Raw genomic sequence first — 11,688 nt, forward strand, 5'->3', positions numbered from 1 at the left:
CTCTCTTTGATTTCAAGTCCTCAGAGGAACTGGCCATCCAAGATAGAAATTTTGTATACCGATCATTTAGGGTTGCACAAAATGGCTGCTCTCTTTTATGAAGTGAATTGTTCATCAGAGCACTACGTAACACCAGGTCGAAATTCCAGTTGAGTTCCAAAACTTAATAACCACTGGCCATCTTACTGAAGGGCATGCCACAATACTCCCATGCATCTTATACTGTAACTCGCCAAATGGTGTAACTCGCCACTTCATAACTTGGTCTTACTGTAAAACCCCAGGTGTAAAACTGATACTAGACCACCCCGTAGTCCACTTGCCCATTCTGCATAGGCCTACTCTGGATATTGTATTTAAGCATGGAGGTATATAAATAAATGGAGAATGATCGCCAGAATTCTAATCTCCTAAGTGGAGATTATCCCGTTACCTCTATTCAATGAGTCACCAAACTTGAATAGACCAGCCACTTCAGCCAAGCTATTGATCTCCACGATGGTTATGAGCCTCTACCATGGTTCATTGATTGTCACTCCCAAAATTTCCTCATAGGAATTGACCCTACATTGACCCGTACCGGAAGCCTTGTAAAAGAGACTGTATAATGACGTCAGCTAGTCAATCAGCTAGTTCAAAGTCACCAGTTTTGATAGCTTATAGTTTCAATGTATGATCGTGCGAAAACCCGAAGAAATTCGGATGTTCTGTTCTTAAGTTATGAAACTGTTTTCTACACTAGTTATGCCGTAACTTGACAAATATACTTAGTTTTCATGTTCATATATTAAGCTTTTAAGGGGGTCTGAGGGAGTTCAAATATAGTACAAATGAAAGCAAAACGTTTTTACCTTCCGATTGTGAAAAAAATTATGTTGGGCCAATTTGGGCCATTTGAGTTACGAGCGAGCAAAATTTACCGGAAGTACTTCGGAATTCAAGCAAAAGTGATGATCAGACAATCTTTTCTAGAGAGAAATTGATATACGGAATGTATAGGCCCTATATACATACTTTGTTTAAACAGTTTCTCATAGTTTAGTGTATGATAACCGTGATTTTGGTTGAAGCTTCGGGTCAAATTGATTGAGTGCCATGACGGATATGTCATGTTATTGTTTTTAAACTTTTAATTCTGTATTGTCATGAAATCGTATAGGCCGCCTAAATCATCATCAAGTTAAACTTGTCATTGTATAATAAATAATTATCAGTATTTAGGCCTAAATGATTATTAATATTATTAGGAGGCTATCATTTTCTTTGGAGGAGGGTTCCAAATATACGGGGGGGTCATAACTTTTGGAAAAAAAGTCATAATTCAATTTTTCATGACCAAAATGTAGGGAGTCACAAGATGACAACAGATAAGGTGTTTCTTTTTTCAAAAAGACTGATTTCTTGATCCAATTTAAGCACTCAATGAGATTTTGATAGGCCTATCAAAATTTTATAAAACATGAGCACTTTCCAATAAGTATAAACTTCATTTTACCCCATTGAAATCATGGCCAGTGAAACGGACTTCACAATGTAATCAGCTTAGCATAATCAATATAAACCTGAAATTGCCTATTCAACAATAATTGGTCATAAACAACGTAGTACAAAAGAGGCTTGGCTGGATCATTCTCCATTTATTTATATACCTCCATGATTTAAGCTTAAAACTCTGATTTAATTAATGTGTGCACAATTGATAGATTTTCACATCTGATCTTTTCAGTCACCCTACACCCTCTTTTTGTATTTTTAACCTGGAATTTCGCGATTAATAAACTGGCAGATTTTAAAATCAGAATTGTTCAGTGAAGTGCCAATACAATTATGACATTATGATATGTTGCATTCAATAATATAAGCCTACGTACACTTTATTTTTACTGTCACTAATAGGCCTATAATTATATAAACTTTTTCATAACAATTTTATACTAGTATATATTTTGATGTAATAAATATCAGTATAATTTCGAGTTCAACTGAATGCTTTCATCATGATTAACATTAATAACATGCTTTTATTTATCAAAAATAGACTATAACATAGTCTAAACTGATACCGGATACCGCCCATAACTCGCCGTTAAAGGAATAAAGAAAGAAAGAAAGAAAGAAAGAAAGAAAGAAAGAAAGAAAGAAAGAAAGAAAGAAAGAAAGAAAGAAAGAAAGAAAGAAAGAAAGAAAGAAAGAAAGAAAGAAAGAAAGAAATACCATTAGACTTGGAGTACACGTATCATACACCGTCTGATAAGATTAGTATCATTTGTCGCATTATTGTTTGCTACAGTAACATACCAGCGGTTACATTATTTGTCAGTCTGAGTTGATTTATACATTGATCAGTTGAAAATAGACCATTGATATTAATTGTTTAGTTGACTTCCGTGATATAGACTGTGTTACTTGAACAATAAATTGTTTGCAATCGTAACTTTAAGCGTGAAACGTGATTGTGTACTCAGCCCGATGACTGCTGCGGTTGCCTTTAGCGTTTAATAATATTGCACGAGGATATATGCAATAAAACTCCGTTTATGAAAAATAATAAATGAAAGGCGTGAAATTGCACGGTCCTGATTTGCAAAATACGAAAAACAATTTTGAATTGCTTCAAATAAACGGGATCGAATAGCAAAATACTTATATATGTATACAAATCGATATATTAAATATTTTTACCCTCATTTCCCAACCGGCCGATTAGCTCAGTTGGTTAGAGCGTCGTGCTAATAACGCGAATGTCATGGGTTCGAGCCCCATATTGGCCAATTTTTTTTGTCCTTTATTTTCACTTTAGGATTAATTTTGCCTAGAAGAGCGATTAATATTGAACATATGGGGGACAAAATATTTATTTTTCCCATTATGTCAAATCAATAAGGTTCTTTTGAAAAATTCATCGTGCTAAAAGTATATGCAAGTATACATGATGTAGGCCTAGGCCTTTAAACTCTACTTGTTTGGTATTTTTCAACCTACACCATCATTTAAAAAAATTTCAATATTTTTAGTCAAAAGGGCAGAGATTTGGAAGAAAAAACAAAACAAAAATTTCAACGAATACATACAGATTAAGGATGATGTATAGCTGCAATGCAAGTTATATGGTTTTGCCTTATATAAATAAATAAATAAATAGATAAATAGATAAATATGTAACAAATAAATAAATATGTAATAAATAAATAATTTTGTAATAAATAAATATGTAATTGTAATAAATAAATAAATACGAAATAAATAAATAAATGCAATAAATAAATAAATATGCAATGATGTAACAAATAAATTATATAATTTACTATAAATAAATAATATAAATAAATAAATAAATAAATAATTAAATAATTAAATAAATAAATAAATAAATAAATAAATAAATAAATAAATAAATAAATAATTAAATAAGTAAGTAAGTAATTAAGTAAGTAAGTAAGTAAGTAAGTAAGTAAATAAATAAATAAATAAATAAATAAATAAATAAATAAATATTTATATTTCTAATATTTTAATCCTATGCACACTGTGTATTATATAGTGGCATAATAATTAGTGCTCGTCATTTTCAAAATAGTGAGTCTTTTACACAAAATTATAAAATGTATTGTGACTGAACGTGAGAAGCCATATGGAAGTAGCCTATGATCAATGTAGTATGTAGGCTTCAAAATACACTGCAGAAAACCGTGGACCATCCCATTCACCTTCAAATTCTCAGCAAATTAATGTTTGATTTAGTTGTTTTTTTAATTTATTATTATTACTATTATTATTGTTTTGTTTTTTTTTTTTGTTTTTTTGGCCAAGGAGTTCCATAGCAATAAAACATCACACTGACCAACTTAATAAATTAATGAGCTTACCCTAGCTAGCCCTTCACCATTGCATATAATCATGTAATCTACATGAAGGAAGAACACGCTTATTTGCATAGAAATATAAAAATATCATTATTGTATTCAACAAACGTAAATACAAACATAGTCAAGGAGATTGATTAAAACCAGAAGTTATAAGTACAGTATCCCATTAGCAAAGCGATGCAAAATACAGAAAAAGACAAGAAAAGACAATTGTTTCCAAGGTAATGCTGATAGAAGATATATTTTGTTACATTACATTTAATTCAATTAATGTCTATTTTTAAAAAGACTCAAATCGATATTTCAGCATGATCAACAAGATGAAATGAAATTCGTCAGTGATTTTGTAGATGAGGATGAAATAAAATTAGCAAATGCCAATGAAATGTTCCATTATAAACCTTTACATTGAGCGCTTTGTGATTTCGATTGTAGGTCTACCATTCGACATAACTTTGTTATACATACAGCTCCAAATACCATGAATACAAGTATATATTTGCAAGCTTTTGCAACTACCGACTTGATCATATATTTTTACACGATTGGAATATTTGGGTGAGATCCGGGGGTACTCAAGTTTGACTTTGGTAGGGGTATGCTGCTGAGAATTTGAAAGTGGACCCATAAATATACCAATTTTTCAAGAAATTTTGACCCATTGATATACCAAAAGTCAAAATTTTCGTCCAAATTTAACCCAAATTGTCTTAGTTTTTACAAATTTTCCTAAAATTTTTTGGCTAGATTGAGGCAAAATTGGGCTATTTTTCGAAAGAATTGAAAAAATTTTGAAAAAAGGACCCATTCATATACCAAAAATTGGCTTAGAAAAAGGGTTGCTCGAGAAGTCTAGCCAAGAATTTGCTCACCGATAGCTTCACATTCTAGTCGTTTGCAAATTCGAAGCTAGAGTTCTCGAGTAAAAAAAGGGGTCAATGATATACCATAAAAAGCCGAAAATGCTACCCATATTTGCGTCACGTCCCCCCACCCGGGGGTGAGAGGCATTGCCCTGTCGGCCGGGAGAATACGATGGGGGGGGGCACTTGATATGATTGGATTTCTGCTGCAGCTTGCCACAATGCATTTAGTGGAATGCCTTCCAATAATGCATGGCAGATCAGCAGGCATTTCATTTGCAACCTCAAAATGAACTTTACTACAGGTAATTAATTAAAAAAAGAGCGCAAATATAGAAAGGAAGAGACAGATGGACAGTAATATGAGTTATACAATGATGACACGACGGAGAGAGTGAGTGACTGAGAGCGAGAGGGTGCGGTGTGGGGGGGAGAAAGAGAGGGGAGCATGGAGATCATGACTGAGATGGAGGAAATATGAGTATGGATCAATATCACTTTGAATATGTTGAAAGGGACCGAATACCAATACGATGTAATGGCAAATAGTTTATTGATTCAATAACAATTAACATAGGCCTAGTACTACTAGCCACCATAATCTATTTATAGACCTGAGTCGGAACCATGGAATACAAACTTGAGGATTATGCATCATCATCATCATCAGATTCCAGGATTCTACCGTAGAGCTGCATCACCATCTTTACTAGCTAACATTTGATTGCCCAGCTTTTGCAAGCCAGTGTGCCCTATTTATATGCAATCAATTAATCATGTGGAAGTTTGACTTAAAAAAAAACAGCTGAATATTGTCATGCTTTTCAATTGTCGCTTGGTGTTTCTAAAGGATAACATGATTGCCATGATTGCATCGTTTTGAGTTGGCATATAGCAATAATTGCCATTGGATGCAGACATGCACTTGACATTCAATATTTAATTACGTCTTGGATCTTTATACACGCATAGCTGTGCATTTTCCATATTGACACATTTTTGGTCAATTGCAGGCCAAATGAATCTTCAAAGATGAAGTGACATGACGTTTATCGTTGCAATCATCATGCCATCCCGGCCTTGGATATCTTTATTCATAATTGAATATTAAGTTCGTAATACAGAAGTTACCATTTCTCATCACGTTTAGCACTATTGTTCCGTGGTCAAGTTGTCTTTCAGAAGTTTGCACAAATTTACGGAAATATCGGAAAGGTTTGCCAAACACCGTACAAACACCGTTATTGCCCTATAGTGTCACTGCTGGGCCCTTGGACCGTCCTCAGATATATCTCGATGGTCATCATACCACAGTACGATGTCTAAACAATATAAAATGAAGTAACAATTAATGTTTTGTTTTCCTCGAAACTCTACAATAATATTCACAGTTCATACATTTTGTAGGTTTATATTAATACTTCTTGTAAATCTATGGGTTCTTTTGTTTTTACCTGCATTTGGCAGCCATCAATTAGTCATTTATTTATACCGACCTCATGCCGTGCCATGTGCATCATGGTAATCAAGAATTATTGTTATAATTATTTAGCTTTCTTATGAAGAAGACCGTCGACTCTCGCAATTTATTTTTGTCTGATTTATGATTGGATGAGAGACCGGAAGTTTGATATAGCAATATATTTTTCCCGATTTATCATGCAGTCAATATTACTTTTAAAACTCATTACTACTCATGCTAAGCAGAGATGGTTGGACGTTTTCAACGCCATGATCGTAATTTATCAAAGAAAGTGATACGGGACTGAGATGTCATTGTCGTGCATAACATAACTCTGACCACAGATTCTGGAAAGGATATGTGCTCTGACAAAGACACTATCTCTTCGTCCGATTATTTTCCGTGAACAGCTGAGATGAGGTTGACCGTTGATGAAATTATATATAGACGCCAGTTTACTGAGAAGTTCTATATGCAACTGAAAGGAGTATAGAACTGACGAACTGGCAAGAGGCGGGTTGGATCGTATACAAGAATAGTCTTTTTCCTGATAAGAACACTTCAAACGGAAATTTGACACTCGTCCGCATAATAACTCTCAGTGTAATCTGTCTTTAATTGTACATTTTTTAGAAAATACGTTGTGTTTTAATGACAGGATGAAGTAAGGAGCTGTAAGGTTTCACGGTTTCTGATAACAGAAGACTGCATGGGCGTAGATTATTGACTCAGTGCGGCCAAAGTTAGTGGTAAACTCTTAATTCGACAATATAAGGGGAAAGCTTTTAAGCATCATTGACTTGAACAGAGAAGTTTGGTAAAGACTGAAATAATTGCACAAAGTGAGTCATCGAAGACCATCACCTCTCAAATCATGGAGTCGGATCCAGAATCAAGAAATGCCGAAAAGCGGCAACCAAGATCTTCCGTGTCGGCGTTACGATGGATGGAGAAGGATTTCCAACAATCAAAGAAGCTCCAACTGTTGCAGTTCCTTAAAGACCAAGAACACATCTCTGAAAAATTGCAAAAGTGTACTTTTCGCGATAATGTGATGGATACTGACGGTACGAGACCGCTTTCACAATTAACACCGCGCGTCACTCGAGTACGACCGCTGTCGGCACGTCCGGACACGGCAGACGTTTTGATCACCGACATGACATCAGCGAATCCGTCTCGCCATCGATCAAATCAAGAATCGATACTCTTATCGAATGCGAGACGGAAATCATCGACAATGTCAAGAAAAACGCTCGGAGAGCCCCAACCGTGTGACATTTCATTTGACTGTGATGACTTAATACGCGATAGATCTATGACGAGGCGACCATCAACAGCTTGCGGCATGACAGGATATCAGCAAAATCAATCCTCCGATGAGGTGGAAGCCGAAATTGAAGATGATGAGTTTGATAAATTATCGATAACAAGTGTTTATAGCGATAATGCTGCATGTGATAACTTAGATGACGATATTAAAAAGGCTGATTTACTTAATTCGTTATTTGGCCCATCTCCCATGGCGACTACAGAATGTCATCCCCCGGGAAGTAGACGTCGTCAACGGGCAAATACGTTAGCCGATGGAACGTTTTTCACGAACACAGCTCTTTCCAATCCGCCGAAGCTAGGGAATAGCCAATCTAGACGTCGTATGGGACGTATCGAGTCTTCAAGTCAAGTGGACATTTTTGAAAATGTTATTCAAAAAAATGAAAAACATGTCATAAAAGCTGTTCGCTCTAGGAGGAACACTGTATCATTATCAAGTCTTGAGTCCCTTGACTACTCGGAAGATTCACCATCGAAAAAAGAAACGGAAGAAAATATGTTCACCGTTAATAAATCACGTGAAAATACAACAACAATGAATAATACAACTCTTGTGGAACAAGCAGAATGCAACAAAGACTTTTATCGACGATTACGCAAAAAGTCGGCACCGTCGATTGTCTTGAAAGGAACTGAGAGTACTGATGCAGCTCCTGGGCAAGACGGCAATGTGTACCATTTGCCACCATTGACAATTAAGGAGTCTTCATCAACGGCAACTTGAGAAAGGATATCATCGTGCACGGTGCACCTTAGCTCCAGTACACCGTTGACTGAAACAATGGGTTGGACTTATTTCTTGGGAACCCTGTAGTACGTTTGCTATCTTCAGTAGATAGCCTGTACTCTATCTTTAGAAGATAACAATGCGTAGTAGTTTGCTATCTTCAGAAGATAGTATATTTTCTATCTTCAGTAGATATCTTGTGAAAAAAGATAGCTAAAGTGAAAGTAAGAAAATTGTCATTAACCACAAATTGATGTATTTTTTTGGCCAAAAGTTTCTAAGCGAAGATGACAGTTGAAAGGTAGCAACAAAATATCCGCTCACTTGATGCATAACAAATCAGTTTGAGTTCCAAACTGTGAAACAAGAGAAATTATTGTTTGGTATTTTGATTACATTAAAATGTCTTAGTTATGGGGACTTATTTCTTGGGAACCCTGTAGTACGTTTGCTATCTTCAGTAGATAGCCTGTACTCTATCTTTAGAAGATAACAATGCGTAGTACTCAGTACTAGTAGTAGTTTGCTATCTTCAGAAGATAGTATATTTTCTATCTTCAGTAGATATCTTGTGAAAAAGATAGCTAAAGTGAAAGTAAGAAAATTGTCATTAACCACAAATTGATGTATTTTTTTGTTTAAAAGTTTCTAAGCGAAGATGACAGTTGAAAGGTAGCAACAAAATATCCGCTCACTTGATGCATAACAAATCAGTTTGAGTTCCAAACTGTGAAACAAGAGAAATTATTGTTTGGTATTTTGATTACATTAAAATGTCTTAGTTATGGGGACTTATTTCTTGGGAACCCTGTAGTACGTTTGCTATCTTCAGTAGATAGCCTGTACTCTATCTTTAGAAGATAACAATGCGTAGTACTCAGTACTAGTAGTAGTTTGCTATCTTCAGAAGATAGTATATTTTCTATCTTCAGTAGATATCTTGTGAAAAAAGATAGCTAAAGTGAAAGTAAGAAAATTGTCATTAACCACAAATTGATGTATTTTTTGGCCAAAAGTTTCTAAGCGAAGATGACAGTTGAAAGGTAGCAACAAAATATCCGCTCACTTGATGCATAACAAATCAGTTTGAGTTCCAAACTGTGAAACAAGAGAAATTATTGTTTGGTATTTTGATTACATTAAAATGTCTTAGTTATGGGGACTTATTTCTTGGGAACCCTGTAGTACGTTTGCTATCTTCAGTTGGTAGCTTGTACTCTATCTTTAGAAGATAACAATGCGTAGTAGTTTGCTATCTTCAGAAGATAGTGTGTTTTCTATCTTCAGTAGATAGCGTGTGTCCTATCTTCAGAAGACATGACGATATCAATTAGTAATCTTGTGTTGTACCAACGGTAATATTTTTGCCGACTGAAATTGTATGGGTTTTTTTTTTGTTGTTTTTTACGAAAACGTATAAAGCTTTGTGATTTACTTCACAGTCTACACTCTTTTATAGTGGATGAACAGCGAGGAATATAATCTTGCTCCCAAAAAAATGTTTTATTCTTTATTTTGTCATGTTACATTTTAGTCAATTCTGTTTTAATCATACTCTTCAAAGTCGTTTTGGTTAAACAGAACAAAACAACATCTTATAATTATGTTAAGTTTTGAGTGCAAGAACAATCAAACTCAATTTTGTTCGTAGGTTAATGTATTCCGAATTAAAGCCATAATGTACGATCTTATAATATGAAATTGGTTCATTTTTTTTCAAACCTGATTTTTTTGCATATTTGTAATGTTTACACATGTCCCAACTTGCACCTAAATCGAATCGGCCAAATTCGTTGTCTTTGTAGGTCAACAGAGCAAAGTTCGACATATTATCATAATTTAAAAATTATGATAATATGTCCTCCCATAGAACTGCGTGTTAAATGTCCAAAATAACCAGTGGGTTCTCTTTCACATTACCTTGTTATTTCAGCTTAAAATGGACAGCAACCCTTCCCGTCAGTTATTACTAATATTATTATTATTTCAACATTTTGAATAAAGAATAACAAAATCAAAATTTGACGGAAATCGTACATTAAGGCTTTAAGTAATCAAATAAAGCCATAATGTACGATCTTTTCAAATATTTTTTTTGTTTTTGTTTAATTACCAATCTATGGCAAATTTGCATGACACTGAAAAGAGGAATTTGCGATAGTGAGTGGGTGTCTTTCAATTACCTCTACTCATTATTTTAGCTTAAAATGGATCATTCCTGACAGCTGTTAGAGATTATTCTTAAGGTGGTACTACACCCCTGGCCAATTTTTTAGCCTATTTTTGCATTTTCTCGAAATTATAGCGCGTTGGTGACAAGTAAGATGTACATATATAGGGGCAAGGACTACAACTACTGCACTGGAAATTCAGCAACTCAAGGCAAGTAGTTATTGATTTATTGATCAAATATTGGTTTTCCCTCATTTTTGACTGTAACTCCACAATTGTTGTCTGTGCATGTGCTGAAATAAAATTTCCAGTGCAGTAGTCGCAGTCCTTGCCCCTATAATATACATATCTTAGGCCTACTTGTCACCAATAAATACACTATAATTTTTGAGAAAAATGCAAAAATAGGCACACAATTTGCCAGGGGTGTAATACCACCTTAAAGCGTCTTTTTGAAATTAAATTTGAGTATTTTAACTATATAATATACATATAGATATAATAATAAAATCTGTCTAACTTGGTTAAATGGTTTTTCCCTTGTTGCATTTTTGACTCACCCTGACCCCGTATAATAGTAATGTATTGTTAATCGTGTACATCTCTAGACAGTTAATGCAATCAAATATATTAATGCATAGCTAGTTACCATGACAACGAAGAATTAATGAAGAGAAGCCTGCAAGAATGAAAATTCGATTCATCAGCTGTCTTGATTCTTATGAATCGCAATCATTTGGCAGTATACACGCGTTATATGCGTTAACCTTATGTCATCCATAGATCATATCCATTGAGAGGGATGGATGCCATTTTTGTTCTAATTACGAAAATCAAGTAAATGACATTCAATGTGCTTTGTTTGGATTACCTTTGTTTTAGTAATCTATACACTCTTTGGATACGTGTTATTGAGGATACATGACATGATACGGTGATCTTTTCAGTCACCGTACTCCCTCAGTCCCTCTGTTTGTTAGCTTCCCAAGTTTTTAAATCGGGCTTTCGCGAATAATAAACTGGCAGATTCTAAAATTAGAATTGTTCAGTATTGAAGTGCCATTATAGTTAGGCCTATGCCATTATATGATATGTTGCATCAATAACATAAGCCTACATATAGTTTACTTCTACTGTCACAAATATAATTATATAAACTTTTACATAACCATTTTATACTAGTATTTTGATGTAATAAATATCAGTATAATTTCGAGTTCAACTGAATCTTTCATCATGATTAATAACATATTATCAAAAATC

General features: G+C 34.3%; 1 non-coding gene across 1 annotated transcript; it reads left to right on the plus strand.

Moving 5' to 3' along the window:
• The first annotated feature begins 2,697 nt into the window (after window positions 1–2,697).
• Trnai-aau (transfer RNA isoleucine (anticodon AAU)) lies at window positions 2,698–2,771 on the plus strand. The gene has a single exon. It is a non-coding gene; the product is annotated as a tRNA-Ile (tRNA).
• Window positions 2,772–11,688: the final 8,917 nt, after the last annotated feature.

The sequence above is a fragment of the Amphiura filiformis genome, chromosome 1 (assembly GCF_039555335.1).
Source record: "Amphiura filiformis chromosome 1, Afil_fr2py, whole genome shotgun sequence".
Lineage (NCBI taxonomy): Eukaryota > Metazoa > Echinodermata > Ophiuroidea > Amphilepidida > Amphiuridae > Amphiura > Amphiura filiformis.